Below are 7,500 nucleotides of genomic sequence, written 5' to 3' on the forward strand. Positions count from 1 at the left end.
CGTCGTGGGATCCTGGAATAATTAAAATTGTTTGCACAGTATGCATGAGTAAACGATCTTCGCAGCCTGCATACAGGATCTTCATTTGGGCAATTCAGAGTGTATTTTTTGCCTATATTTTGCGTTCGAATGGAGAAAGGCATTGGGGCGAGAAAGGGAAAGAAGATCCTGCAATGGTCCAACACGATCTGTTCCTCAAATGAAGGATTATCCTTCATTGTCAGTTTGCCTAAAATGAAGTATTATCCTCCATTTTGATCACTCTGTCCCAGGACTTGTGGTAGCAAATAAAAAGAAAAGAAGTAAAAGCAGCCTCTGAACAGGATTTGAACCCGGAGCACCCACTTTGAAGGAACAGTTTTTATCCACTTAAGATCAACTGACTAGAAAATGTGCCGATTATTTATCAAAACTGAAGCTTGATTTTAAAATGGTTAGCCTTCTCTTGAGGTTTGGTAACCGACATTTTTTACTGTGTAAGCTAAGCTTGCTTCTTAGGGGTGTTGATACACGTTTACAGCGGCACTTTTGGAAGAAAAAATTATTGACATAAGTAAAAAAATGACAACCTGGCAGTTAGTGATGTGGTAGTCTCGTGTTTAAGTGAAGAGGTTATTAATCACACGTTCCCAGGTTCGAGTCCTTTGAGTCCAGACATTGGGGTTCGGCTTTTAAAAGGAATATGTTCATTTCCCATGATCCCTATCAAGCTTTCAGTGTCCAAATTTTATGAACGATAATACTGTAAAGTTCCGATAGTTACGACCCCCGAAATTAACGTCAATTTTTTAGTGGCCGCTAGTAAGTCCCGAAAGTAGCGACCCCCCTACCCCCTCACGAAAGTAGCGAGACCACGTTTTTCAAGTGGTATACCGTATACCATTAATTTGTCAATCAATAGTCAAAATTTTAATGTACAGTAATATGTTCGTGCAATGTCACAAATTGTTCACCATAAAGCACTTTAATTTACAACAAGGGAAATCTTTATGCCACCATTCGTCCTTGACATCAGTTCACTGATTTAGCGATGTAAGAACTACCGTCAACCGGTATAATTTCGTATTAACAACAGGAGCGTATCTACAAATTGAAATTGAAAACTCTGTATAGTTTTCTTTATAGTTTTTTGCTGTATTTATCATTATTATCTTCTTTTTATGAAACACAATCTATATATATAGAATGCAATAAAATGTTGTTCTTTTTTAAATTTTGTGTTGTTCATTTTTTTATTTCGAAAAGAAAGCTCGCGGCAGCTCTATTTGTAAACGATTTTTGCTTACCGAAAGAAACGACCCCCAAAGGCTGCTAATTCCAAAAGTAACGAGGGTCGCTATTATAGGAACCCTACGGTACTTCACTTGTCTCGGCTTTCAATATGGCGGCGGGTCGGGAGAAGCGTAAAGCTCAAAGTGTCCTTGGACGTGATGGGGCATGAAACAACAAAACTGAACAATCCAAACGCATACAAAAGTGCTAACCTTGGGCCTAAACATTATCTGAAGCATATTGTTTAGGCCTCAGCTTAGCATCTTTGTAAAGGTTTGGTTTGTTTCAGCTATTGTACCCTTAACCCCCTACCGCCACCCCAGGCCCCTCATGTCCTAACCCTAACCCTTCTTTGATTGTGAAACCTTTACGTAGAATAACCGCAACCTTTCCGAGAAGGTCTCGATAGATGTTGAAATTTGTAATCCTGTAGGGTATAACCTTTCTAACCCTAACCTAACCCTAGCAATTAATTCCTCATCTTCTGCAATGGAATGTCTGTCACTTATTATTAAAAACTCTGGAAACCCCACAATCCATCTCGTTGTAGTCTATCGCCCACTGCCATCTAAGGAAAATGGTCTATCGAATACGAAATTTTTTCAACAGTTTTCATCCTTACTGGAGGAGTTGGCACTTGTCTCGGACTATCTTCTCATCCTCGGGGATTTTAATTTCCATATTGACTACACAATTGACTACTGATCCTGCAGCTGCAACATTTATGGACATACTGGAATCAGCTGGTCTTCAACAGCATGTATCACAATCAACACATCGCCGTGGTCATTATCTAGATCGTGTCATCGATAGGCAAGATAGCAACATCATATCAAATTTTACAACATTGTCAGACCTCCCATCCGACCATTTTGCTGTCATGTGTAAACTTGACTTTCCAGCCCCCGCCGCTTCAAAAGAGGTGGTTCGTCGGCGTTTCATCCGTAGTATCAACATGGAGAATTGGAAAAGTGATCTAAGAGAATGCCTCCAAACACTAGATCAGCCATCTGATGTCAACACTGCTGTCGTCAGTCTGGATGTCTCCTCAAGTGCGCTTTTGGATAAACATGCTCCTAATGTCACTCGTATTTCAGTACTTCGACTAAATGCTCCGTGGTTTAATTCACACTCACAGGAACTTAAACGTACGAAACGTCAGTGTGAGCGTAAATACATTTCTACACGTTTGGAAGTTCACCGTCAGATCTATCGTGAACAGTGTGCTATCTACTTAACAGGGTCAACAGAGATAAACGCCGCAAAATCTGATTACTACCGCAATAAGATAATGGAGAAGGATCCAAATCAGCTTTTCCATCTTATTGATGGTCTGTTCCACGTCAAGAAAGAGAAACCATTACCAACTTGTGATAGTACTACTAAGATTGCGCAACAATTTTCTCTCTTCTTTGCCTCTAAAATAGAGAAGCTAACCATTTTGAACATGTTTAGAACTGAGGATCTTGTTAGTCGAATCCTTCGTAAATTACCATCGAAATCATGTTCATTGGATGCCATTAACGTAACTACCCCGGAAAGACTCAAGAAAGACTCTAAGATATGGGCTCGAACTATTTTTTTGATTGGTCGCTTGCATAACAGTGGAAGTCCGACAGGAAGTCGGTAAGTTATTCGGAAACCTCAGAAGTTTCAGAGCTGTTTGTTTTTTCTACTTCAGGAATATAAAAATCATTCTGAACGATGGAATGCACGCTGAAACACTAAAAATACACTTACCGAAAGCGTCAGAAGTTTCATCTCTCGCTCTTACAGCAACCAATGATCATTTTTCCAGTTTCTTTTATGGTGTGGAAAGCTAAAATTTTTGAGTTTTGAAGCAAGCAACCGTGGACAATCTTCCTGTCTATGCTGTTGGTGTACGTTGGATCAGTGGCTTGATCTGATCGACGTAATAATCTTTAATCTTTAATCCTTAATCTTTACTTATTTTAACACGGTAAAAAAATCCATCAGGTTTTAGTACAATGTACAACTACATAACAATAATATTCAATAATAAAACATTTGTGTCAAAAAATCTTACTTATAATTACACTATAAACTACACCTGTTTTCCATGAATGCCGTGTTTCTAATTTAACTAAAATGATCATTTAACAATTTTTTGAAATTATTTAGGGATTTCACTTGCCTAAGACTTCAGGGTAGACTGTTCCAGAGAGTTGCACCTCTATAACTAAACCTCTTTTTTAGGTAGTTAGTTCTTGGTAAAGGGACATTTAATTTGTTTGCAGAGTCCCTTAAGACATAGCCTGGCGTACTGCGCTCAGTAAACATAGAGGATAAGTAGTCAGGAACTAGATCATTAAGAGCTTTGAACACCATTAAACCTAGTTGAATTTGACGCTGGGCAATCAGATCTTTCCAACCAAGTTGTTGTAACAAATACCCAGCGTCAGCATCATAGGAGGAGGAAGTCAAAATACGAGCAGAACGATTCTGCAGTTTTTGTAATTTTTCTGAAAGCGTTTTGCCGCAATTCCCCTAGACAATACTGCAATAATCGAAATGGGATTGCACCAAGGCACTGTAGATGTAATGCAGTATTTCAGGCGAAACAAAAGGTTTAATTCGCTTTATGGCCCCAATGCCGGAGGCATTACAAGTTACTATGCAATACAATGCCGGAAGCAATGCATTACAATGATTCATACAATGATTCATACAATGATTTGATATTAGCCTCTCCCCATACGGGGCTTTTCAGGACTAATTTTACAATACTTTGTGGGGGACTTTAGCCAGACTGCTTGTTACGCAGTTTACAATTAATTTTAGGGAAGTGAAAGATGCCCCCATCCAGAAAGGTTAGACCACAACACCGGGGACTACGCCCCTACTCTTATCGAACAGTGAGTGGGTTCTTTAATGTCCCATACTATTTAATTTCCAACAAGGGTTATGAGACGGTTTACAGTCCTTATCCGAGAAGACTTGAAAGTCTAACCATTTGCAGATGTAATTACAAAGGCAGCACATTCTCCTCAATTATTTTAAGACCCTAAGTGTTGGTCCGGCCGGAGTCGAACTCACGACCTCCCGCATGACAGCCCGATGCTCAACCAACTGAGCCACCGGTGCGCGGTTTCGTTAAATACAAGTTGAGAAGCTAAATATTTTGAGCTGGTCAGCCGAATATATAGTACACCACTAAATTCAGATCTATGTTGTATCGGCTCTTGCTTCTAAAATTTTTGTTTCTCGAACATTTTCATCCCCCCATTTCTCTGTTTACTGTTTTCTCTTTTTTGTTTCCGTTTAAACTCAAGCATGCACAATAAGACGGGAACCCATGTTTTCTGGGAAAATGGAGTCCATTATCCCAGAGTCTTTCCGGGCGCTCACCCGCTGACCAAAAAGCCCGAGGACTACGGGTACGAGTTTGACAATGACCACAACCAGGTTTTCTGAGCCCGCGAGACTGAGCACCCCCAGCAAACCATTGTTTTAACAAAACCCGACGGTCAGCAACCTGGTTCTGTTCATTGCTGTCTAAGGTCTTCCATTCTCTCACCTTTTTCCTTGCCGCCATTTTGAAAAAAAAAATCCATATTTGTCCATCCTCGATGGCCAAATTTGATCACATGATCTGCTGTGTGCCAGGGTCCTCTCGCGACCCGCCGCCATATTGAAAGCCGAGAAGACCCTGGGAACGAGGTTGGGTCTCTGCACGATTGGAGATCAGCCACCTTTTATTTTCCACTTTACTAATCTGTCGGAAAGTAGGCGGTCGATGAATCGGTCAAGATTAATGGCTCTTTGTTCACCGATACTTCACCGATTAACTCGGCGACAATTGCCAACACTTCGCCGATAATTCCCGGAGTATCGGTCGACTGTCGGTAGAAAGAAACCCAATACTCAAAAGGAAAGCTGTGTACAGGTTTTTGTTATTGGTCGACTGCGAGACAACGGGTGCAATAGTTTTATGCTTGGCTCTGGCTGGGACGAGTTTTCTGCGGTTGATCCCGTCCAACAGCTAAATTTAGACGACTGATACACTTTGAAGCTGAAAAATGAGAAGATTGTTCCTCGCCTAAACCATGTCCCTAGTTCCAAGTGCTCTTCGGTTCGCTTCATAGAGTAATCGTGCCTCACATTGAAATTCCCCGCGCTCCCCTTAGCATGATAGCAATAACTTCCCAATAAGTTCCCAATTATATTAGGACCACTGCAAGCATCGCTATTTTTAAATCACTGCGAAAGACATATCTTTTTAGAGTAGCCTTTGATTTAAATTAAATATGTATAACACTTATTTTTAAATTTAGGAATCTGAACTTATTAATTATTTATTGTATTATATGTGTATAAGAATAGTTTTTTTTAATCTTATTAGCAGTTAGCATATTTTATTTATATTATTAGCTCATAGTTACTTCCAATTAGTAGTATATAGTCATCTTACATTATTAGTATTAGTATATTTATATTTTATATTTTCACTATTTAGGGATATTTGTTGTAATGCGCATTGGAAAACTTTAAGTTGATACTTGCGCAATATAAATGAATAAAGTTAAAGTTAAAGTTAAATAACTGATGTCGTCATCGGCATAGGACTCATCTGCTTAATTAACACACTTGACCTATATCCAACACATGACTGATAGTCGACCGACAGTTGACCAATATATCACCGACATGTGGCCGATACTCAATCGAAATGCGTCTGGGAATGCCTATCTACCGGCGATCGATCGACTGTTGACCGACTGTCGACCTGAGGGAGACAGACGACTATCCACCGACTATCGTCCGATTATCGACCGATACGTCGACCGATACATCGGTCGACTACCTACAGTATACACGATCCCTTAGATCTAGGACTAACTCTTTAAAAATAGCATTTGAACCAACCTTAATTGTATGTTTTTTCGAGTGAGTCTTCGTTTTCGATCCTTTAAAAAAAAAAAACATTGAAACAGTAGGGTAGTTAACATGGTTAGATGGCATGGTGCAATGAATTTTAAGACTTGACTGACAATTCATATTTTGGAAATATCCCTTGTGTTCTCTCTATGTGGTAGGTTTTATTTAGGTTACTACGTAACTGCTTTATTATATAATATTTTGGAAGGTCGTCTGCGTGTGTTGTCATTTTATGGTACACCTCATCTCCCGCACAAAATTTGTCCAATCAAAACATTATTTGCTCTAACTTGTTGTTGTCTTTCTCTTGTAATGTTTCAAAGCTTTCATTTTCCCATGTAAGTAAGTGAGTGCCCCCCTTGTCATCATTCAGCTTTACCTGGAACAATTTAAGACCAACGCTTTCAGAAAACCAAAGGGCACATTGAAATTTATCTTTCAGGAGGCGAAGTTTTCTCCCCTTTGTTTTAGCCCCGCCTGTGTGGTTTTTTTCCCAGTGCATGTTTGGGCTGCCTCTTTGGTCTCAAGGGCCTCAATATAATCTAACAACTGTTTGTTGACTTCATTGAGGTCAGTGACATTTTCTTCCAGTTCAGGTTATCTCTTGCCTCATTTCTTCATGTAGTTTCTTTTTTTCGTTTTCTAAGTCAGTGTATGACTTTCTCTATTCTTCTAACTCCTTGTTAATCCCTATCACCTCAGACTTCAGCGCTTGTATTGACTCCAGTTCCCCTCTTCTGACTCATAAGCTGTACACTTTGTTGTCTAATTCCTTTCTCTTCCTCCTTGAAGTCTTTTTGTGCATTGCTCTTACTCTTTGCGCTTTTTTTTCGAATCAACTCATCGAGGCGTGCATTAGACCGCTTTAGAGGAAGTGGCTTTGTCAAGAAGATCGCACCACTGTATAGAGAGACTCCTGGGCTATTCGTTGCTTAGCATATTCTAATTAAGGAAAATTGGAGCTCAATTTAAGCTTCCACTCAATTTCTCGCTTTATTATAATCACTTAGAAAATCGACCGTCATGATCGTGAGTCTCTAAAGGAAATGAAATGTACGTAATTTATATTTTGGTGAAAACCCCGCATGGAAAAGAAAAGTCTTGTACCTAAGGGGGTATTTACATGAGACCGCGACGAACTCAGACCGGGCATGAGTTCGTATCGGCCGCCATACATTTCTTTTTTGCGTTTACAGACATCTTTACACGAGACCGGCCTGACAATGTACAACTCAGACCGGTCTGACTTCATGTTGGTTGCTGGACCGAGACGAGAAATTTTCATACCGGTCTGAGTTCGTACCAGTCCCATGTAAATGACAACAAATC

Source organism: Montipora capricornis, chromosome 6 (genome assembly GCF_036669925.1).
Source record: "Montipora capricornis isolate CH-2021 chromosome 6, ASM3666992v2, whole genome shotgun sequence".
Classification (NCBI taxonomy): domain Eukaryota; kingdom Metazoa; phylum Cnidaria; class Anthozoa; order Scleractinia; family Acroporidae; genus Montipora; species Montipora capricornis.